This window comes from Clupea harengus, chromosome 22 (assembly GCF_900700415.2).
Source record: "Clupea harengus chromosome 22, Ch_v2.0.2, whole genome shotgun sequence".
In the NCBI taxonomy this organism is placed as follows: domain Eukaryota; kingdom Metazoa; phylum Chordata; class Actinopteri; order Clupeiformes; family Clupeidae; genus Clupea; species Clupea harengus.
This window is the reverse complement of record NC_045173.1, coordinates 24,033,754-24,057,367: the sequence shown is the minus strand read 5'-3', so window position 1 is coordinate 24,057,367 and position 23,614 is coordinate 24,033,754. Positions and strand designations below refer to the sequence as shown.

At 48.4% G+C, this 23,614-nt stretch overlaps 1 protein-coding gene across 2 annotated transcripts in view; it reads left to right on the top strand.

The window, feature by feature from the left end:
- The first annotated feature begins 700 nt into the window (after nt 1-700).
- spsb4a (splA/ryanodine receptor domain and SOCS box containing 4a) overlaps nt 701-23,614 on the top strand; it is a 67,767-nt gene continuing 44,853 nt past the window's right edge. Inside the window, exons 1-2 of one of the 2 annotated variants that reach the window (XM_012816617.3) lie at nt 701-1,055; nt 17,877-17,973. The gene's annotated coding sequence lies outside the window, so the exon portion shown is untranslated. Of the gene's footprint in view, nt 1,056-17,876; nt 17,974-23,070; nt 23,088-23,614 lie in introns of those variants that run through there. The other variant, XM_031560086.1, reaches the window with a different exon arrangement.

Below are 23,614 nucleotides of genomic sequence, written 5' to 3'. Positions count from 1 at the left end.
GCGACTGCTCTATCCAGAAAGCAAATTCCACGCAACGTGTCACTGCATGCTTGTTATCTGAGAGACTTTAAGGGCAATGGAGAAGAGCTGTTTACTGTATTGACCTACAGCTTTAGGCGCCATACGTTCACGTGGCTGTAACAACGTAAACTTTGATCTTTTTTTTTTGCATATTTGTGGCTCAGGGCTCTATTTCTTAGCATTAGTCATGCAATCAAAGAAAATCATAATCCTCCAAATGAATCTTAGCACTGTTAAGAGGAACTTTTCCAGACAACAGTAGAGTTATACCATTACAAGCTAACAAAACCTCGATCAACAGTTTAAGACTAGATAAATAAAAATAGGCCAGGCCAAGTTATCTGGACTGTGGTTTTGGCAACAGTAAAGCATATCTGCGTAAAGCAACATGAATTGATTTATCATTACGGGGAAAAAACACCAGACAACCAGAAAAAAATGTGGTCTACTACTTTGAACACATTTTAATGATAAACCTTGAAATCAAATCATAGCTTCCTTGGGCCTACCTTGAGAACACAAAAACAAGCCGTCATTCAACAAGCCTTGCATGACAGACGAGTAACCTGGCTGAATGAATTCAAACCTTGTCCGCGGTGTATAGGCTACGAACATATAGGCCTCTTTATATATTTATTTAGTGTCATTTTTCTGCCAGTGCCCCATATCCATGAGCTCATTTGCAGAAACGGGTAGACGGGGTCAGCGAGAGGGCCTAATCAGTTAAGCCCCGCTCTTTCCATACCACCGTGGCCGTCCTCTCCATGCAGTCGAATCGTCCAATCAGCTGTGACACGGAAAAGTGAACAGACGCTCGGATAGGGTTGCTTTGCTGTAGCAGGCAACAAAGAAACAAACGCGACATCGGGGTAGTTCGCTGTACACGTTCGTGGTGCGGTGGTCTAGAAGGAGAGCTTTTGCTCTAAATAAATTACTACGTGTCTGAAATTACACAGTTGATGTTTTAGATTGAGGATCTACCAGTTTTTACCCCAGAAACGACAGTTGCTTTGAAACAAGTTAACTTCCTGAAGGTGAGTGCTAGATGTTATGTTTGTACTGGTCTTGGTTACGAACCGTTTTTGCAATACTCGCTTTAGTTCTGTTTCTATTCCGAGTGTGACAACTGCACTTAACTTATTACTATGTGTAAATATGACAATTTGCACTGCTTTTGAATACGATGGCCATTGCTTCTCTTCAGAAAGCCAAACCCAACTCGTGTTTGGCACAAGCTAATACGGCTAGCCCGCAAACACCGACGATGCACGGGCTATGTCCCACGGCTTTTGTGTGAAGTGCAGTTCTATACTTTGTTGTCTTCTTTAGCCTTGCAAACATTAAATAAACACGTACCAGAGTCACCACGAGGTCATTGTATGTTGAATACTGAACCACAAAATAAAAAACGCATATATTATTTTTCCTTTTTAACACTAGTTATAGCTCTATGACCAACCCTATGAGCACGATATGAAATACGAGTTGCGTTATTAAGTTGGCAATAGGTTTGGTAACTTCAGTAGCTAAAACATTTTCACTTACTTATCATTCTTGTAGTGACTTCTGGAGTATATCTATTTTTGGCTAAGAGGTGACAGATGTGTTGATCCTTCGACATGTTTCCATTGATGGGGAAATTGATGTTTTGCTGGTGTATTTAGGCCATTTTTCATTTGACCATTTACATGCTTCCATTGCCTCCTGGTTGTGTCCTATTGATGAGCAACATTTCTCATTAAATGTTTCTGGGCTTTTCATACAGTTTAAAAATAGTAAAATTGCAAGTCATCAGAGATGCATGTCGGTTGTGAGGTCATGTTGTTCATCAGATGAGCCAACCATGAGGAAATAAGATTGCAAATGTTCCTCCTTTGATTTCTTCATTTGCCTCAGCTGCCAATGTCCGGCTCATCTCCATGTTTAGCGCTAGACCCCCATCATACGTCAAACTATAGGGCCAACCGTGCCTGGGTCTCCGCTCCCCCCCACCACATTTAAATTTGTTTCTCAATTCCAAAGATTAGTGCACCATATTATGGATGTCCCTGATCAGCGCTTCATCAAAATGCAAATGTTTCTCAGAATCTCTGTTGAGTAGTAAGGGGATATTGTTCTCTCTCTCTCCTGCCCTCCTTCCCACTCCCTCTTTCCCTCTCTTCTGGAGGGATTCACAGTCAGTTACAACCTAAGGAGGATGGCAGTGGTTCAGTTTCCTTCCTGTGTTGGCATGGTGGCACTTTTTCTCTTGAGCCCTCGGCCCCGACGCGTTTTGGACTCTCTCCAGTTCACACTAGTCTGAACTTTTTACGTGTTCCATTCGCGGCTTTGCAACACTTTCGCATGCAGAATGGATTCCACACTGACTGACAAACCTGGGAATGGGTTGCGTGGTGTCAGACGTTCGATAAAGGATTGAGGCCTTGGATTGGACTCCCAATTCTGTTGCCTCTGAATTTTTGCCTTCGCTTCTTGAGATTTCTCACACCAATCTACATCATTAAAAACAACACAAGCAGGAGTGATGGAAACCCCTGAAGCTAGAGTAGCCACAACATCAAGGATCAGTCCATGCACTGCATCACCTGAGCAAAGTGAGCCATCTGGCCCTTTGATACGCGGGTGAACTGAACTGATTGTGTGTAATTAGGCACTGTTTCCTCTCCAGCATTTCACGTAGTGTTTTAATCAGGCAAAGAGAGGGTTGCCTTTTGTCAGGCAGACCTCCAGCTTGTGTGTGTGTGTCCCCCCCTACCCACCCCCCTACCCACCCAGCAGCTGGTGCTCCCCCATTGTTGACCCTCTGGGGGGGATGACTGGAGGCTTCCTCTTCTTTTTACTGTGGCGCTCTACAGCCGTAAAGCGCAGCGCAGCGTAGGGCAGGGGCAGGGGCAGATACAGATACCCAGTCATGACCGGGAGTGGGCTCAGCTGCTGGGAGCCTGGGCTGGTCAGGACTGGCAGCAGCTGGCCGCTGGTAGGGTTTGGATGGTAGGAGACCCACCGGGAGCTGGGCCCAGGTGCCCTATGGTGAGCCCCCATTTTAATGTGGCTGATTTGGCGTGGCCAGCGGGGTTGCCACTCGTGATGGATGGCCCTGTCCGAGAGGGAAGAGGGAGGTGGGGGACACCACTGAGATGGAAGGATCAGCCCAGCCAGCTTCAGCTGGAGAAGGAGAGGAGGAGGAGAAGTGTTGACTCTGGTGCAGTACTGGCCTGAGTCTGGCCCGAGTCTGGCCCCTGCGCTGGGCCGTGTGTGTGATGGGCAGCACCTACCTGGGTGGCTGTGCACATCCCTCTGTCGACCCCCGCTGAAGTGATCCATCATTCGGCCTGTCTTCAGCGTCTCTCTCTCTCTCTCTCTCTCTCTCTCTCACTGCCGCACTTGTGTTTGTTGAGCTGGAAATGCCTCGCTTAATTGCCCCTCCTTTCGTCCCGTCATCTCTGGCTGTCACTGTGAAAATAAACCTGAGTTATGGGAGAACCCATACCACTTAAACTGACAGATGGGATCTATCTACTGTCCAACTTGATGTGTTTCTTCTCTTGTCTTTTCCTTTGAAATCTGCCTTTTTGTATTGGCAGACCAGTCAAATGGGTGGGGAGAGTATTAGTCATGTGGGCACGAGGGAAGTCAACATGTCTGCTAGAGTTTGTCTATGTTGTTGTTGTCGTTGTTGTTGTTGCTTGTTACACACTTTTGTTTGGGCTTACTTATTCAGGGTGTACATATTTGCTCTGATGTGATGCAACCGAATGTTTGCAAGGAATGGGTTTCCTTTGATCTTTCCTCCCCTTTATTTCCAAATCCATGGGTATTTTTGGGTTGTTTTTCGACTGCCTGGCAGGCAGGTTTTAGGCATTCTCTCTCTCTCTCTCTCTCTCTCTCTCTCTCTCCTCTCCTCTCCTCTCCTCTCCTCTCCTCTTCCCTCTCTATCATTCTCTCTGTGTCTGTGATCAGTCCTCAAACGTGCTGTGCTGTTCTGCTGTTGTCAGGCACAGTAGGGGTAATGGCAGCTCAGCGACACACACACAGACCATCCTACACCCCCCACCCCACCTTCAAAACAACTGTGTTCAGAAGTCTACTGTAACCTGAGGGAGCGGAAAGCAGATCTTCAGGCGTATAGAAGTGTCCCCATCACTTATTTGTCCACTGTCCACACTCTGGCCTCCGTCCAGGGCTTACCGATGTTTAAGCTAGTGGGTGTTTAAGGAACGACTCGCCACTGATCAGTGAGTGTGTGTGTGTGTGTGTGTGTGTGTGTGTTGTTATGATGTTGTTTGTAATATCACACCAACAGTCATGTGGAATTCTTTTGGGGAAATAGCAACGGTTCAATTTGTTTTGAGAGAACGCAAACACAACAACCAGTGTAGTTTTTGACCAGGGTAAAAGGAACATTATTCAGAACGGCAGCCAACCTTGTCTTTCCTGCTTAGACACTACTGTGAAATGAGTCATTCTGGCCACTGCTGCAGTGGTACTAACCCCAAAGCAACATGAAATCAGATCAACACACCGAGGATTGTGTCTCAATTCGGCTTTGATCCCACGGCTCTACCCTGGCCAGAGCTGGATCAAGCTCTCTTGTGCGTTATTTATTATTAATCTGATTCTTTATTCCTAACCGTGACTCTGCCGTAGCTAAAGACTTCCCAGTAGTTTAGTGCGCCAGACAAGCATGTTGTCGGGGAAATCGATGAGGGAGCGCGAGGGGGGGGGGGCGGCATACACACAACCCCGCGCGTGAGTAATGGTGCGACACGAGTCATTTTCTTTAGTTCCGCCGGCTGCTAGTGTTTCTAAATGAAGCCCGGCACGCTGCTCCATTAGAATGTTCACTTTTGTATTTGCATTTAAATGACATGAGCTCATTTTTATTTCTCTCTTGGGGGACATCCTTTTTTTCTTTTCTTTTAAGCCTACATCGCTCACAGTCTGTCTTTCTCCGCCCTTTGCCTTTCTTTTCGCACCCCTTTTTTTTCTTTTTTCTTCTTCTTGTTATTTCCTATTTTTGCTTTCTTCCTTTTTTTTCTGCCTTTCAGAAACCTCAAACAGATCTATAGGGCATCATGCCTTCTGCTGTGTCTCTGTGCCTGTTCTTGACGTAATAGCAAAGATGGCTCTGTGTTGGCAATGCGTGTCTCCTGTGAAATGTGGAGGCCTTCAATACTGACCTGAGACCAGACTCGAAGGAGGATTGATTGATGGATGGATGGATGGATGGTGCTGTGATGTCAAGGGAGCATGGTTGCATGTTAGCTGAAGTTCAAGGTGTGTCAAGTACACACTGTGGTGCGTTGGGATGCTTCAAGTGCTGTTTGAGTGTTGACACACAGATCCATGAGCGTTTCAAGGCCAATCGGATCTTCCAGGCGGAGGAATTACAGCCTCACATGTGTGACAGACGTGGGCCACCGGACGGCCATAAAACACTTTTGACCACATATCCTTGTAACCTTTATACTCTATCATTATGTCAGTGCTGTTATTCCTAGTAATGACTGAGTTGATTGTAAATAGCATAGAAAAGCTGCAGAAGACTTGCAATAATATTTGTTGTGGATTTGAAAAGATACCATCACCAGAGAAGTGTGGTCCAGTAGAGTCCATTAGAATGAGCTTCCTTGGGGTCACGACCCCTGAATGTGCAGTGAGGGGAAGAATTCCGCTTGTCCGTTTCAAGCTCTCCGACATGTGCGATTGATATTTGATATATGAGTGTGTGGGTCTTCATGTTTGTGATTGTGTGTGTGTGTGTGTGTACATATGCACATTGTTATATGCTGGTAATCATACAGTTGTGTGTGTGTGCGGTGGGATCTGGATTCTGCCATGGGATCTCACCCCAGCATCCCACACCGGAAGCTGCTGTGTGGAGAGGGAGGAGCCGCATGAATGATTGATGCCACGAGGGACTGGAGAAGGAGACTCGTGTGTGTGTGTGTGTGTGTGTGTGTGTGCCAGACCCTGGCCAGTTCCGCACCCACACACAGTCTTTTTTTTTCTGAGGAGCTTAATCCTTCCCATTTCAAAACATTAACCACACACAGCCCTCTGCTCTGTATGAAAAACCTCTCCGCCTGGTAGAATCCAATTTGTCCAAACACGTACAATTACATGCTGTAGCTCATTGCTTTTTTTTAATGTATTTAACTTAAATGTGAGCACACACGTAATCAGGTTTTGTGGTCTGTTGAGTTTTCATTTGTGGGTTGGTTCAGTATCGATCTCCAGCGTCTGCCCCCGCTCTCTCTTTAAGTGGGTATGGGATTGCTTTGTCACTGTCGACTCTTGTCGAAAAGCCGGTAAAAAGCCATGTGCCATCTGCACGGGTACTTGAGCTCCAGACTGAACAGGTGTGTGTCTGTCTGTGCTCTCCCTCCTTCTCTCTCACACACACACACACACACACGGACACACCTACGCTGAGCTGCCAAGGGGAAGGTAAACTCTGAAAATAGCGAGCTCTGGAGCCACGGCTTTCAATTCGTCGGCGAGCGGAAGAGTTGGTGCACCCGGCCTGCCTAGATGCGCTCCGAGACCGACAGAAAAGACAGCAGTAGAAAAAAGAAGGATTTTGCGCTCTCTCTCTCTCTCTCTCTCTCTCTCCCCCAAACTCTTAATAGGAAAAGGTGGAAGAAGAGAAATTGGAGAGGGAGAAAAAGAGGAGCAAAGTTTAAAGGGGTGGTAGAACTTGATCTCTCTTTCTCAGTCTCTCTCTCTGTGTATTTTTTTTTGCACACTCGCAGTAAACAACTGTGTCTGTCTCAGTGTCAGTTTCTTAATGGTGCTGGTGTAGTAACTCTACCCTCATGCACGTCATAGACAGACAGACACACACACACACACACACACACACACACACAGGACATTCATTCAGCAATCTGACGACACAAAGTGACCTGGCTCAGCTGTGTGTGTGTGTGTGTGTGTGTGTGTGTGTGTGTGTGTGTGTGTGTGTGTGGTGTGTGTGTGTGTGTGTGTGTGTGTGTGTGTGTGTGTGTCAGTGAAATGAAACCCAACAGTGGCAGCCTGTAGGTTGGTGTGTGTGGGGGGGAGGGGCCTAGGCAAGGCCCAGCCACCATATAGCATGATATACCTTTAGAGTATGTTGACCGCTTTAAAGCCTCTGCCTGTGGAGCCAGGATAAGCACCGGCTCACCCAGGTCACAGGTCTAAGGACAAAATTAAGCTGATAGGAAGTGGAGTGTATTGCACTGTAACAAAAGCGCACACACACACACACACACACACACACACACACACCATAAGTGTGTGACCTTACTTTTTTTTCCTCTTGTTTTATTCATTGATTCAGCTTTTGCTCTTCTTTTTGGAGGAGGGGTGGCGGAGAAGAGCGGAAACTAGGTCAGACCCCACTGTGTCTGCCGCTGTGCACGCGTGGCAGGGGGGTGATCAGGAGAGCTGGGTTAGGCAGTTAGTGTACTCGACCGCAGACGCGGAGCGCACGGCGCACATTTAGTTCATCAGCGCAGTCCGCGCAGCATAAACATGTTGTGTCCACATGGACTTGGGCCCGTCGACTGCGCATTAAAACGAGTATACTTTGGAGAAACAAATGCGCACGTCTGTGTAGCGCAAAGCCGTGTCAGCTGAAGCATACCTGTGCCCTTAGTGTGTGTGTGTGTGTGTGTGTGTGTGTGTGTGTGTGTGGCAGAGGGAGTGATCAGGAGAACTGGGTAAGGGTGGAGGATGACCCAGCGTGGCACCGAGCAGGTTGTGGCTGAAGGCTTAGTATCACTCCGATCCGCACTAATCCAGTCTGAACCAGCTCTATTTCAGCCATGCTACTATGTGGGGACTATAGGGATCCACCTGTGAGTAGGTGAGTGAAGGGTTGTGTGGAAACATTAGCTTTCACACCTCTGTGATCGTGAACCTGACTTCCCTCAATGCTTTTAGTTAGTGAAGAGATATGGCTACTGCTGTTGTTGTTTTGAAGGCCATCTTGGGTTTGAACAGTAATATCTTAATTTTTTTTTTCATGTTAATGGTGAATGTGCTGAACCCAGATGACTCTTAAACGGGTCCGGCCCTGAAGTGGGCCTCTTCCGGTCCACAGTCCACACTTGGCTAGCATGTAGGCCAGCTTGAGACTCTATACTCTTCCTATTTCTGTGTGGTTTGTCTGGAGTGCCGATGTGTACTTTGCTTTCATGTGGAAAGACAGCATACTGGGAAACAGCAGTTTGGTTTGCTAGCCACAAGTCCCTCTCTGAAAGGTCAGCTGAAATTCTTGGTTTGAAGGAAAAAAAATTTTTTTCAACATCAGGTAAGCTGACAAGCTGAACACACACACACACACACATACACACACAGAGGACTCATTGAATCATTCATTTGCACTAAAAGTGATTGCGCTGCTGGGTTGATTTCACTATCAGGTGAGCCCAGATAAAATGGGGCCGTCTGATTGGTGGCTGGTGACCGTCGTTGTGTGTTTTCAGGGGTCAGTGTGGTTCAAAATGGTTTTGTTTATGGAACTTTCAAACACATGCATCTGCTTTTGATTGGTTGAAAACGAGGCACAGTCTCTCTTTTCCATCCGTCTTGCAGATCAGTCGGGTGACTTGCAACACCTAGGCTGGAGGCATTTACATGTTTCAATGCCATTTGTGTTTGGAGGCTAGGTGATGTCAACTGTGGGGTAGCTAGTCTTGCACTAAATGATCTCGTTCTGAATTTAAGGTGAATCTTTGCACTGCGTGTGTGTTCTTCAGTCAGGGTAGCAAATTGATACAGTCTTGCTGGGTATGATGATGACAGCAGTGGACATTGTTAGCATGGTTAGCTTGTTACTCTTTCTCACACACACACACACACACACACACACACACACACACACACACCTGTAGCACAGACGCTGTATTTATTTGAACAGATGGCTGTGTGGAAGGCAGGAGAGTGCTCGTGTGTCTCTGACTAATTGAAGGAGTAGCTATTGATTTCAGCCAGGGTCACCTGAACCAGATATCTCCTCCAGGCAAACAGAGCGAGCGAGGGGAAGAAAGAGGAAAAGTTAGAGTGTCTCTTAGAATTGCCCTCTGGTAATAGAAATGGTTTCAGTTCTTCTCTGATGGAGGGATGTAGACAGGAAAGACAGGAGAAAATGGTTTAGCTTTTGTGACTGATGGCTATGGGAAGACCATTTTTCTCTCAGTCATCCAGACAGGCAGTGATGGTGTCGTCGATGGCGACGGTGAAGAGCTGCCGTGGCGACAGAGCTTCCTGTAGGGCAGTAGAGCTGAGACTGAGGCTGAGAGTGTGTGACAGGCCCACCGGACACCCAGACAACTCACAGGGCACAGAGTTGCAAGGAATGGAGACCGCAGTGTGAGTGTGTGTGTGTGTGAGTGTGTGAGAGAGAGAGACACATCCTTGCCTCAATCTAAAACTGCTGACTGAGAGTTCATGGCAACTCTCTTGTTTTTCCAGTGGGACCAAAAGAAACCCAACTAAACGGTCAGTTCTCCCCCACAGAAGTGACACTGACCCGCTCCTCCTCTCCAACTCAGCCTGGCTCTCCTGGATGAGCTGTCAAATGCTCATAGAGCTGTCTGCCTGCCCAGCAGGAACTGCTCCTTGACCGGTTGGCAGGGCTTGTCACCCGTCACCTGCTGTCCACTGGGTCCCTGCTCACCTGCGGCAGGGACAGAGGATGGACTGGGAACGCCAGGAGAGAAACCCCCTCCCTCCAGCTCTACCCCACGGCCCCGTGGGAAATTCAGCACGGAATTGACAGCCAAGCCCTGCCGCTGGGGGTGGAGGGTGTGTGTGTAGGGGGGTGGCGGGGGTTGTCGTCGGGCGGTGAGGTGTCTAGAGTGAACTCATTATAGCGTTCTTCATGTGGCCCACTTTCCATGTGCTTGTCTTTCTCTTTCTCCTGCTCTTTCACTCCTTTCTTTCTCTCTCTCGCTCTCTCTCTCTCGCTCTCTCCCTCATTCCTTTTCTCCTCCCCCTCCTCAGCACGTGATGAAAGACGCTCCCCCCGTGCATCATATTCTATCTATGCCATCACTCCCTGTTGTCATGGAAACCCAGTCAACTCTCCTACATGGAGAACAAGCCTCTGCTTCCTGCTTCTCCTGCTTGCGTCTCATAGTTATGGATTTGCCCTAAGCGCTATATGATGGGGAAACAGTATTGGTGTTTTCTGTAGGTTGGCTTGGGTGATCTCGATGCCTGATACTATGGATCATATATGAGGGTGATCTCGATGCCTGATACCATGAATCATATACGAGGGTGATCTCGATGCCTGATAACATGGATCAAATACGAGGGCGATCTCGATGCCTAATACCATGGATCATATACGAGGGCGATCTTAATATAATGGTAGCGTCTCAGAACTAATGACAGCACTTTGAAAGAACGTTTGAATAGCAGCATGTGTGCTAGGACAAGGATGTTTAGATGTCTTGAGTGGACCAGATGCTCTTGGTTCTCCCTCTAGCCACTGTTGATAGAGCAGATAAATGATTGTGCTTCTAGTATCCTGTAGCTTTAGGCTTGACTGCATTGACTGGGCTCTGTATGGATTTCTGCTTTAGGCAACCGTTGTTCTAAAGCTTTGAACATTCTGAGAACTCTGGTGGTTTGTGGGTATTCTCCTCCTATGCCTGTCCTGACCCTAACAGATGTGCTCCTCAAAACTAGCCCAAAGAGTTCTTATCCTCCCTTTTTGATTTGTTGATGAAAATTGGTATCTGTGTATACATTTTTTTTTATTGAGGTTATGAGTAAAGGAATAGAGTTGGTTGGGGTTATGGTAGCCAGGGTTCAGTTTGTTTTGTTTCAGAGACATTATGATCTGCAGAGAGCATGAAATACCCGGGCTTTTAACTAAAGTCATTGTGAGTAATGGAAGCATACCGCTGAGATAGAATGTTGGGTTGGTGTGTGTGTGTGTGTGTGTGTGTGTGTGCCCCCTGCCTGAGCTGAAGAGTGTGTTGAGTGATTGAGTGTACGACCTCATCCACCTCTGGTGTGTGTCTGTGAAGCTGCTTGTTTACTCTGGCATTCCTGAGCTCAGGAGAGAAGATGGGAAAATCAGGCTAGCCGGCTCGCCAGCAGCACACACACACACACTCACTCTTCTCTCTGTCTGTCTCTGTTCTGTAGCCATCTTCTCTCTCTCTCTCTCTCTCTCTCTCTCTCTCTCTCTCTGTCTTCCTTTCTGTAGCCATCTTCTCTCTCTCTCCCTCTCCCTCTCCCTCTCCCTCTCTCTCTCTCTCTCTCTCTCTCTCTCTCTCTCTCTCTCTCTCTCTCTCTCTGCCTCTATTTCTCTCTCTCTCTGCCTCTATTTCTATGTGTATGTATCAGGCTGTCTATTTCCTGTCTGCTGGCAACAGCACCCCCCCACATAGGCCCTCAGATAGGGAGACACAGTGCTCCTGTGACGGGCTGCTCGGGCTGGGGCACACGTGACTCTATTTCACCTGTCAGTGTGTTGTCTTTGGAAGGCTTTCCCTAGCTCCTCGCTGTAATGAATGCTTCGGTGCACATGTTGCTGATTGATCATTCTCTCTCTGTGTACAATTTGTATTAGTTTAATAGTCAGCCATTGTGGATGCTGGAACATTACAACCACAATTACAACCTGTTGTACAACCCTCCTGAAGCACGGCCATAGATTTTCACACCAGCGGCACCTGGCGCTAAATATCCACACAGACTCCTCCCCCCCCCCCCCCCCCCCCCCCCCACCCCTGGCCTCAATTAGCCGACTCTTTCCTGTGCGCTAATCAATTTAAGTCATGCTAACCGCATTTGATCTTCTCTTTGTCTCTGTCTTTCTCTCCTGTCCTTCTTCTCCTCTCTTCCGCTAGCTTTTCATCTCTGGGCTGATGGTGGGAATATTCATGCTCATCTGCCAGTGACTTTGGGGGACAGTGGTACAGGACGTAGAGAAGTCGTTTAGTAATCAGAAGGTTGCTAGTTCGATTCCCTGTCGAAGCGTCCTTGAGCAAGACACTGAACCCCTAATTGCTCCTGATGTGCAGTGTGCCTTCAAAATGTGTATACATTGTAAGTCGCACATATGTAAGTCGCTTTGGATAAAAGCGTCTGCTAAATGACTAAATGTAAATGTACATTTCTGAAGAGCAGCAGGTGATGGGGCCATGTCCAGGGCCAGATTCCCTCAGTCTCATCATGTCCCTTCCTTCGCCTTCGCCTTCACCATCCCTCCATCGCTCCCCCTGTCCATCCCTCCATCCCTCCATCGCTCCCACTGTCCATCCCTCCATCCCTCCTTCTCTGCTGTTCTTCCTTCCTTCGCTCTCTCCCTGCTGGGCTCTGCTGTGGCGCCGGAGGGCTAACGCTGGTTGCTGAAGCGCGCCAGACAACATCCTTTTCAGTGTTATTCATTCGTTCTGCTTTGTGTGCTACTTCGCACCCTTGACGTTGTGAAGTTGTGTGTGTGTGTGTGTGTGTGTGTACAGTCTGTGGTGGAAGAAGAGTAATGGCACTTTAGGTGACGCAAGTTCACATTGCATGCCCATGCAAAAAAGGCAGTCGGGCTTCTAAATTTGCAGCAAACCTCACATGTGCATATCGCTCTGTGTGTGTGTGCTGTGTTGTGTCTGTGTGTGTGTGTGTGTGTGTGTGCTCAAACCAAACCAATATTTCCATGCAGTAGCAGACCAATCAGAACACAGGCCATGTGTCTTCATGCTTCTTCTGACCGCTTCTTCTGACCACTTCTCCTCAACCCCTCCAGTGCTGTAAGTCTTCTCCCCCTAAGCGCTTCGGAGTGATCTGCGGTGCTTAGATCAGTGTGGCTTATCGGCAGCCCTTAAATGGCTCCTCCTCAGCGTTAGTGCTCTCCACAGGGGTGTTGGCCTGTCATTCACACCCAGTAGGTGGCTGAAGGGTTGGTCTTTCAGTCAGAGAGATGGAGAGCGAGGCGGGGCGGGGCATGCTGGACTTCACCCATTGATCCTTGACCCTGATGAGCATGCTGGGATATAGGCCACAGCTGGCAGTTGACCAGGGCAGAAGCTAGGCTGTAAAATGCTGTGTGTGTGTGTGTGTGTGTGTGTGTGTGTGTGACCTGAGGAGTGCTTGCTGATGCTTTTTGATTACTGGAGAGCTGGAGAGTGTCCATTAATAATTCAACAGGCACCATGCAGGTCTGGCAGTGATCACACACTTACACGACACACACACACACACCCACACACACACCCGTAGGCTATACAAACACATAGCCTATTACAAATGCACACAGGCACTAATGTACACTTCCATTAACATAATAGCAATGTATTTATGGGGCAAAGTTCATATTTATTGTAGACACACACACACACACACACACACACAAACAGGTTGCACTGCAGTGGAGGTAGGCAGACCTCGGGTCAGTCACCACATCTTGCTGGCCAGGCAGGTAACAGGAGCAAGACGGCCTCTGAATATTTCAGCAGGAGAAACTGGCCCTAGCCACCCACCCATCCTTCCCTCCCTCCGGCCATCTATCTATCTATCTATCTATCCATCTACTCGTCTATCTGTCCATATATCTATCTCTCCATCACTCTCAATTCAGTTCAAGTCCGCTTCATTGGCATTGTATTGCCAAGGCATCATCACAGGAACAGTGGAACATCATGAATAAAAGGAGGGGGGCGAGGGGGGAGGAGAATCAAAGTGTATATTGTCATGCTAACACACAAGGCTGCATGTGAGAGGAAATGTTTCATTTCTGTACAGCCGTGTGTGTGTGTGTGTGTGTGTGTGTGTGTGTGTGTGTGTGTGTGTGTGTGTGTGTGTGTGTGTCTCCGCGTGCACGAATGTGTGTTGCGAATGTGTGGGTGTATGTTGTTGCAATGTGTGTTAATATGCGTGTAGTATTCCTTGGCGTTTTCATCAAAGTCATCTATTTCATAAGCAGCTAGTACTGCAGAGTCTACCTCTTCTCCTAATAAATGAATGTCGCTTTTTCTTGTGGTCTTTTGGGGCAAAAACAATTTGGACAGCTGGTGAAGAAGTGTGGCTCTGACGCTTGAGGATTTCCTTCTTGTCTTGTCTTGTCTTCACACATGGCCTATTTTCTTTGGGCATCCAGGGCTGCCTGTGACTGCCTGTACCTTTTAACTTAACCTAAATTTCCCTCGGGATTAATAAAGTATCTATCTATCTATCCATCTCAACTTAGTGTGTTTGACCATTGTCAACTGGTAATCTCTCCCTCCCTTCATCCACCCAGTTCTCCATCCTTCCTTTTCTCTCTGAATGCTCTCTCTCTCTTTGGTTTGTTGGCTTCTTCAGTGGTTGAGACGAAGACAGAGTGAATGGAATAATGGCAGTAGATAGATAGATGATAGATAGTAAAGGCAATAGAAGTAATAATAGTAAGTCATTGAAGTTAGCCTAGCAGTGAAGAGCTAACGCTAACACGCTGTCCTTTAGGAGTGGGTAGCACCTGACTCCTGGTTAGCATCTGATCTGTGGAGAATCTGTTTGTATGCAGGATGCCGGAGGCCGGGACCTCACACACACACATGTAATGGGGGGCCGTTAGGCAGGCGCTGATGTGTGGGGAGAGGGAGAGAGGGATTTATTTCTGCAGGAACGGTTGTTGAGTGACGTGGGGTGAGAGTGGCCATTGTGGACTGAAGTGTGTCAGGCAGTGCCAGAGCACTGGGGGGCGGCCGTGTTTGTATGTATGTATGTGTGTGTGTGTGTGTGTGTGTGTGTGTGTGTGTGTGTGTGTGTGTGTGTGTGTGTGTGTGTGTGTGTGTGTGTGTGTGTGTGTGTGTCTGCCTGTCTGCCTGGAGGAGTGACCTCACGGCGGGGAGCTTTTGGAAGGGGGGTGGGGGTCAGGAGTGGAACGGCAGCTGCAGGGAGGGCAGGACCTCAGGGGTCGTGAAGGGGCTGGGGGTAGTATGGGTAGTATGGGTGGTTAAGGGGGTAGGGTGAAAGGAGATCAGCAACAGGGCCATCCCCCAGCGCTGTACTGACCTCTAGCACACACAGCCAGACGGCCCTCCAGTGTTCAGGGCACTCACCCTCAAAATAAACACACACACATGTGTACGTAGGTGCATATACAAACATACACGTACGCACGCACACACACACACACACACACGCAGTGCTTCTTGTAATAGCAACCTATTCCGTGTGGAGGGTTAATGTGTTTTGCAGACTTGTGATTGTAGGTGTAGACCAGGCTCATGTTTGTGTGCTGGTTGGGCACTTCCAGCTCCTCTCTTAAGCGGCCTGTATGCTTGACAGATTGGGCGTCGCATGCGCCAACAGTGACGTCATCACAGCGCCAAAACCTTTAATGCTCGCGCTTGGTGTGTGTGTGTGTGTGTGTGTGTGTGTGTGTGTGTGTGTGTGTGTGTGTGTGTGTGTGTGTGTGTGTGTGTGTGTGTGTGTGTGTGTGAGAGAGTCGCTGCAGTGTTCTCCTGAAGTGTTCCAGCCAAGAAAAATACCTTGGAATGTACAATGGGCCGAATTAGAGCCCAGTGGCATAGTACATGAAGGTTAACTCCGTCTACAAGTATTCACGTGTGGATTAACCACTGGAAGCAGCGATAAGAGGAGGTAATGTGCCAAACAGAGTACAGTGAAATGGCCTCGGCTATATGACATGACGTTTAAACTGGATCACCTGTATTCATGTCTGGCTTTGCTGTGGTATGGAGCAGACGGGCCCCGTCCATTTCAGAGACAGAGACGGAGACGGAGACCACTGCTAGCTGCATACTCTGCTCCCTGAAACGATGAATCTTCCCCTGGCCTTGTTCTGCCATCTCTTTTGCAGCATTGATTGGAGCACCAAAAGGATCAATCGAAGTGTGTGTGTGTCCGTGGGCGTTGTATGTGTGTGTCTGTGCATTTCTGTGTGCATGTTAGTCTGTGAGTACGTGTGAATGTGTGTCTGTGATCGTTTGTGTGAGCATTAGCGTGTGTGTGTGTGTGTGTGTGTGTGTGTGTGTGTGTGTGTGTGTGTGTGTGTGTGTGTGTGTGTGTGTGTGTGTGCTGCTTTCCTGCATTGATTGGGAGCACTAAAAGGATTAATACAAGCTGTTATACTCTGCCTGATCAGCCACGCTATCGACTGCCAGCACAGCCACTCATTATATACCTGTTCCAGGCTGATGTTAAGATGAATTGTGTGTGTGTGTGTGTGTGAGTGAGGACAGACAGACAGACAGGCCTCATTCGTGTGTGTGTCAGAGGGCGACAGATAGAGAGCAAGCTTTAGTCTCATTGCCTGCCAGCTTAATTGCGTGTGTGCGTGTGCGTGTGCGTGTGTGTGTGTGTGTGTGTGTGTGTGTGTGCGCGTGTGCGCGCGCTCCGGTTGCGCGATGATTGGCTGATTCCCTGTTGCTGCCCCCATTGTGACGTTTTTGACCATGTTTCTACCTGCTGTTCATTAAATCTGCCCTCAGGTGTGTGTGTGTGTGTGTGTGTGTGTGTGTGTGTGTGTGTGTGTGTGTGTGTGTGTGTGTGTGTGTGTGTGTGTGTGTGTGTGTGTGTCCTCTCATGGGTTCGCTGCCAGTGTGCTCACAGGCTTTGTTGTGTGTTGATCCCCTTGGCCTCCTGTGTGTGTGTGTGTGTGTGTGGGGTGCCAAAGCCTGTCTCCGTCACCTGCTGTCAGCTTTAGTACATCTCTGCTCCTTTGGCTCAGCACGGTCCATCTCCTGGCCCAGTCATCTGTTCCAGAAGGTTCTGATGCCAGGAGAGACAAGCAGGTCGGGGAGCCTCCATAGTCTCTGAAGCCACGGCACTCTGATCCAGTGCCACCCGAATCAGTATCAGAAGGAACGCTTGTCTGGCAGGGCCCTGGTGCGCTGAGGAGCAGTGGTGTTCAAAGTAGACTGAGGAGAAAAAATTATATATATATCACGACTTGTACCACGGCCCGTCCAGTATCCAGACGCAAACCAGCCTACGGCCTTTTTTTATTTAAAACCCAAGATGACATTAAATAGGTCTACTCTAATTTCAAAATGGTCATATAAACCTGAGTTTATGTTGAATAAACTATATTTTTTTATATATAGTTATATTGAAATGAAAACTTTTTTTTTGATATATAAAACAAAGTTGTAATCAACTGTCAATAGATACCATAAATAACCATTACATTTTTCAGGAACTAAGAGCTTAAGGTCTAGTAAAATGTAGTAAAATATTAATTTCAAAAGCGTAGTAAAATGTAACCAATGCAAAGTGCACTTTTCAAATTCTGACACTTTCAGACTTTCAATCTTAGGACAAAAAGCATTTACGGTTTCAGTTGTGAAGTATTGAAAGAGACCCGTGGAAGAGACTTGTGGTCATTTCCCCAATCAGCACAGCTGTCGAGTAGGCAAATGTCTTTTGGTTTGTCAGTGTAGCGTGGGTCCCCGCCATCAAACTTCTATGATTTATGAGTTTGGATACATTAGTAGGAAGATATGAAATGTCGATCGCCATGATTCGCCCAGTAAGGTAGATCATGGGAGCCAATGGCCCATCGGGAGCCAAAATCGTCCAATGGCCCGACCCTACTGCTAGATCTGTGCCATATTAAGGGGGGCTGCGTCGGTGCCAGATCAGGGCTAGGTGCAGCCAATGCCCTGTGAAGCAGGTGGGGGCAGCTGAATGGGGCGTGGGGGTCAGCCTCCAGGCTGCTGAGCATTAGAGAATTGAGCAGCCTACCGGAAGGCTCTTACAGCTGACTGCTCAGCGTTAGTCTTTTGTCTGACTGCTTGAGCCAGCCATCATTAATGGGCAGATGAGCCTAAAATATGTGTGTGTGTGATGCAGGTCTATTCATCAGAAGTGTCCTGTTGACTCTGTGGCTCTGATGTTTGTTGTAGGTTGTGGATCTTTTGTTCTGGATGAATCTCCCCTGGAAGACTGAGAAGCTGAATGGGGACTGGAGAGGAGTGTTCATAAGCTCCAACGCCATTAGAGGTGAGCCTTTCAATCGTGTGTGTGTGTGTGTGTGTGTGTGTGTGTGTGTGTGTGTGTGTGTGTGTGTGTGTGCAGCTGAAAGTGTAAGACTGGAGTGTCAGGAGGTTGTGTTGGACTGAGGCAGAGAACGAGCATCTGAATAGACTGTTGTCTCTGAGTGAATGTGTGAATGAGTCTTTGAATGAATGAGAAAGTGGATGTGTGAGTCTGAATGAATGAATGAATGAGGGAATGAGGGGATGAGTGGGTAAATGTGGAGTGAGTGACTTACTGTGACTGTGAGTGACTGACTGACTGTGAATGAGTGACTGACTGACTGTGAATAAATGTGTGAGTGACTGACTGACTGACTGACTGTGTGAGTGAGTGACTGTGAATAAATGAGTGAGTGACTGACTGTGAATGAGTGACTGACTGACTGTGAGTGAGTGACTGACTGACTGACTGTGTGAGTGACTGACTGACTGACTGTGTGAGTGACTGACTGACTGACTGTGAGTGACTGACTGTGAATGAGTGACGGACTGACTGTGAATGAGTGACTGACTGACTGTGAATGAATGAGTGACTGACTGACTGACTGTGAATGAGTGACTGACTGACTGAATGAATGAGTGACTGACTGTGAATGAGTGACTGACTGACTGTGAATGAGTGACTGACTGACTGAATGAATGAGTGACTGACTGACTGAATGAATGAGTGACTGACTGACTGTGAATGAATGAGTGAGGGACTGACTGTGAATGAATGAGTGACTGACTGACTGACTGACTGACTGTGAATGAATGAGTGAGTGACTGACTGTGAATGAATGAGTGAGTGACTGAGTGTGAATGAGTGACTGAATGAGTGACTGACTGAATGAATGAGTGAGTGAGTGAGTGTGAATGAGTGAGTGTGAATGAGTGAGTGTGAATGAGTGAGTGTGAATGAGTGACTGACTGACTGACTGAGTGACTGACTGTGAATGAATGAATGAGTGAGTGTGAATGAGTGAGTGTGAATGAGTGAGTGTGAATGAGTGAGTGTGAATGAGTGAGTGTGAATGAGTGAGTGTGAATGAGTGAGTGTGAATGAGTGAGTGTGAAGGGACTTTGCTCTGTTTCGGGCAGAGAGTGCTGCTTGCATGTGGGCTAAGGCCCTGGTGGTGGCTGCTATTGTACTCGTACACAAAGAGACAGCCGTACAGTGGCTCTAACCCTGAATTCATCCATCTGCTTGTGTGTGTGTGACCGAGAATGTGTGTGTGTGTGTGTATGACGGAGAGAGAGTGTGTGTGTGTGTGTGTGTGTGTGTGTGTGTGTGTGTGTGTGTGTGTGTGTGTGTGGAATGGAACGAATGCACACTCATGTCTATTTTGACACCCACACGCAGTCATGAATGCACACACACACACACACACACACACACACACGCACTCTTAGTGTATTGTGCCTCCATCCATCTGTGTGAGTGTACGCGCGTGTGATTGTGAATGCATGGGCGTGTTGCCTTGTCACAGCAACACAAAGGAAACGTGTGTGTCTGTGTGTGTCTGTGTGTGTGTGTGTGTGTGTGTGTGTGTGTGTGTGTGTGTGTGTTGTGTCTTGTGGTCTGTGTCTGTGTCTGTGTCTGTGTCTGTGTCTGTGTCTGTGTCTGTGTGTGTGTGTGTGTGTGTGTGTGTGTGTGCGCGACTCCCTGCCCTTCCCCCTGGTCCTCAGTATCTGTATGTTAGTGTTTGTTTGCCATCTGTCCTGGGTCAGTGTGTCGGCTGCCAGATGAGCAATGGCAACCCCCGCCTTCACACGCACACACACACACACACACACACAGAGTCTGTCTGTCTGTCCCTCTCTCACATCCCGCATCTAAAAGCTGTGCCCTTCAGCGTTTGGTCTGGCTAGTGAAGGCCCTGTTTCAGCTAATCTTCTACAGTCGCCTACAGACAAACCCAAATACTCTCTGCTTGTGCACAGCTACACCTTCCCAATGTAGTAGCTCTTTCCATCTCTCTTTCTCTGTCACTCACACACACACACACACACACACACACACACACACACACACACACACACACACACACTCTTCTACCTCATTCCATCTCTGCCTTTTTGGCTCGAGCTCCTTCCCCCTCTCATTCGTGCTCCCTGTTCTCCCCAAATCCCCTGGGGTCTCCAGATAACCCCCACCAATCCTTCCCAGAAGCCTTTGCAGTAGGCTGACTTTTGTGGACGACACGTGTGTTGGCAGGAGGCGAAGGCAACCCCCCCCACCCCCACCCCCATCCCTTCACCCATCATCCCCCTCTATTGTAAATCGCTCCTGATGGCTCATTATCTTAACCAGGGGCCTCCTTTTGTCCCTCAGATTAGCCCAACACACACACACACACACACACACACACACACACACACACACACACACACACACACACACACACACACACACACACACACACACACACACACACACACACACACAGATTTCTGTCCCCCCCCCTTTGCCACTACCACATGATGGCCCAGAAGTGTTAAAAAGCCCTCAAGCAGAAAACGAGGAGGCAATTCACACCCCCGGACCAGCTGAGTGAGGACACACACATTCGCTCACTTTCTCTCACACACACACACACACACACACGCACACACACGCACACACACGCACACGCACGCACACAAGCATTCAAAGCACTGATTTTTGTTAGCTAAATGGAGAACTATGAGCATTCTATTCACTATTTCTATTTCAATTCATTATTTTCTGGTATTGCACAAGTGTTCTTTCACTGCATCTGTTTTCTTTATTGTGTGTGTGTGTGTGTGTGTGTGTGTGTGTGTGTGTGTGTGTGTGTGTGTGTGTGTGTGTGTGTGTGTGTGTGTGTGTGTGTGTGTGTGTGTGTGTGTGTGTGTGTGTGTGTGCGTTCGTGCGTGTGTTTTTGCTCATGTGAATAGCCTGGAACAGTCTCTAAATTGTCTAAATGGTTGTCTCTCCACTGACAACAGTAGGCCATTTGCACACTGCCTAGAGCAGGTGTGTATATTTTTCCAGAAATGTTGTTTTGAGGTTAAGGAGGGAGTGTGTGTGTGCGTGTGTTTGCAGCAGGACACGCATCCTTTTTGCAGCACTCACTGAGGCAAGTGTGGATAGGGGAGGTTGCTGGATTGAAAGAGACTGATTGAGTCTGTGTGAAGGTTTGTGCTTGTGCACGTGTGAGAGGCAGAGTATGGTACTTTGAGCTAAGGGGCTCTTCTCCCTTAACCTCCCCTGTGTGTGTGTGTGTGTGATGGTGTGTGTGTGTGTGTGTGTGTGTGTGTGTGTGTGTGTGTGTGTGTGCGCAGGTTAGGGAGGAAATGGACAGGAAATATGTGTCACTCTGGAAGATTGAGTACACACAAACTCTGTGCTTGGAGCAGCATTTCAGGTCGGGCCGAGCGAGCGAGCGTGTGTGTGTGTGTGTGTGTGTGTGTGTGTGTGTGTGTGTGTGTGTGTGTTCATCACAGGAACAGGGAAACTGTGTTTTTATGAGAGACTTGATCCATAGCAAGCAGGAGGGATTTTCTCTGAGGGAGAAACGTGTGTTTGCTTATGTAGGTGGTGTTCCACAAGAGATGTCTGTGTGATCTTGGTCAGTAAATGTGTGTGTGTGTGTGTGTGTGTGTGTGTGTGTGTGTGTGTGTATGTATGAAATTTCTGTGTGTGTGTGTGTTCGTGAGAAGCGATAGATCGTCCTCTGCCGGCTCCTCGTGTGTGTGTGTGTGTGTGTGTGTGTGACTGCACGACCAGGGCTGGGATAAAGGAGCTCTTTGGCACTGGAGGGAAGATGTTTGCTTTCTCTCTCTCCCTTAACACAACCACGCAACCATGTATGTATCTTCTGTGTATTTGCGTGTGTGTGTGTTTGCATATGCGTGTATGCACATGGGCGTGTGTGTGTGTGTGTGTGTTTGTATATGCGTGTATGCACATGGGCGTGTGTGTGTGTTCGTATATTCTCTCTCCCTCCTTCCCTACAACCCCCTGGGGAAATACGCCCGCCCGGGATAGGGGTTCCCACATCCCCCAAACCTCCTCCTCTGCCCTGAAGCATCACCAAGGGCTTACTGACTGTGGCTCACATCCGGGCCGAATCTGGGCTGCTGTTCTGGGGCACCCGCGGGCACAGCCTACCAGCTCTCAGCCGTGTAGTGTAATGAAAGGCACCAAAGCCACAAAGACAAGCAATCTTCAATACAGGTGTGCTTATTCGTGTCTGTTAATTTGTGTGTGCGTGTGTGCGTGTGTGCGTGTGTGCGTGTGCGCGTGTGCGTGTGTGTGTGTGTGTGCGCGCGTGCGTGCGTGCCTGAGGAGGGCCAGGTCTGTCCTAGAATTCAGCTACCATCAAAAGGTGATGAAGCACACCGCGACTAGGAAGAGGATGGTCGTGTTTCTTCCCTGAGCACGATGCGTGTTGCCCGTTTCAGCCTCTGTCTGATTGGCTGAGGATCACTCAGAGGAGAAGGGGGATGGGGGGTGGGGGGCGGTGGAGGAGGGTGAAGTATGCGTGACAGGAGTGGGGGTGGGGTGATGGGCGTCTCCATGTCCTCCCTCCCTCCCTCTCTCTCTCGCTCATACACACACACACATGCTCGCTCGGTCTCTCTCTCTCTGTGTGTGTGTGTTTGCGTCTGTAAGACAAGCTGATGGGCTTAGCGGATCGGCTTTCAGCATGACTCTCCGGCAGCGCTCCGACCGCTTCTCGTCTCTCTCCTCTCCTCTCTTCTAAACCCGTTCGCTCCCCGAGCGGCTCAGCCCAAGCGGAGAGCGGTAAAAGGGGGAAGCCTTGCCGGCGCCGTGGCAACCAGAGCAGGAGTGAGTGGTTGGTTGCCGGGCGGACACGGGGGGTGTCTCGGACAGAAAGGGAGGGGGGTGGGTGGGGGGGGGGGGTGGGGTCAACTGCGGGGACAGGCCCTCTGTTCTTTAGCCCCTACTTTTACGGGACACATCCTCTGGGCTCTCTCTCTCTCTCTTTCTCCATCTCTTTCTTTCTTTCTTTCTCTCGTTCTCTGGATTACTGTTATCCACCCCTTCACTTTCAATGTGGACGAAACCGATGGAAGGTTTGCTGGAGTTTCATTGAGGAGAACACGATTACCGTAAGCAAAGATTGTGTGTGTGTGCGTGTGTGTGTGTGTGTGTGTGTGTGTGTGTGTGTGTGTGTGTGTGTGTGTGTCAGAGAAAAAGAACAACAAACTGAAAACCGAACGTACTGTATGTGGTTAATGCTTTATCGGGAAGATTAGTCCTTTTGTGTGCGTGTGTGTGAGGTGGGTAGAGAACCAAGCTGTGTGTGTAGAGGGTGGAGAACAGAACTTCGTGTGTGTGTGCTGATTGTAACTGTGTGTGTGTGTGTCTGTGTGTGTGCTGGTTTGCTTTGAGGATGGGTCTGTTGGTTTCTTTGTCGGCATGGAGATTGAGAGTTGCTTTACAGAAGACACCGCTCTCTTCTCTTCCATCCTCCCTCTCTCTTTCTCTCCATCTCTCCTCTCCTTTAATACCTCTAATGGGGTTGAGGGCCTCTCTCTCTCTCTCTCTCTCTCTCTCTCTCTCTCTCTCTCTCTCTCTCTCATATGAACGGATAAGACAGACAGCACATTTCCCCACTAATGCCTTACGATCTCTT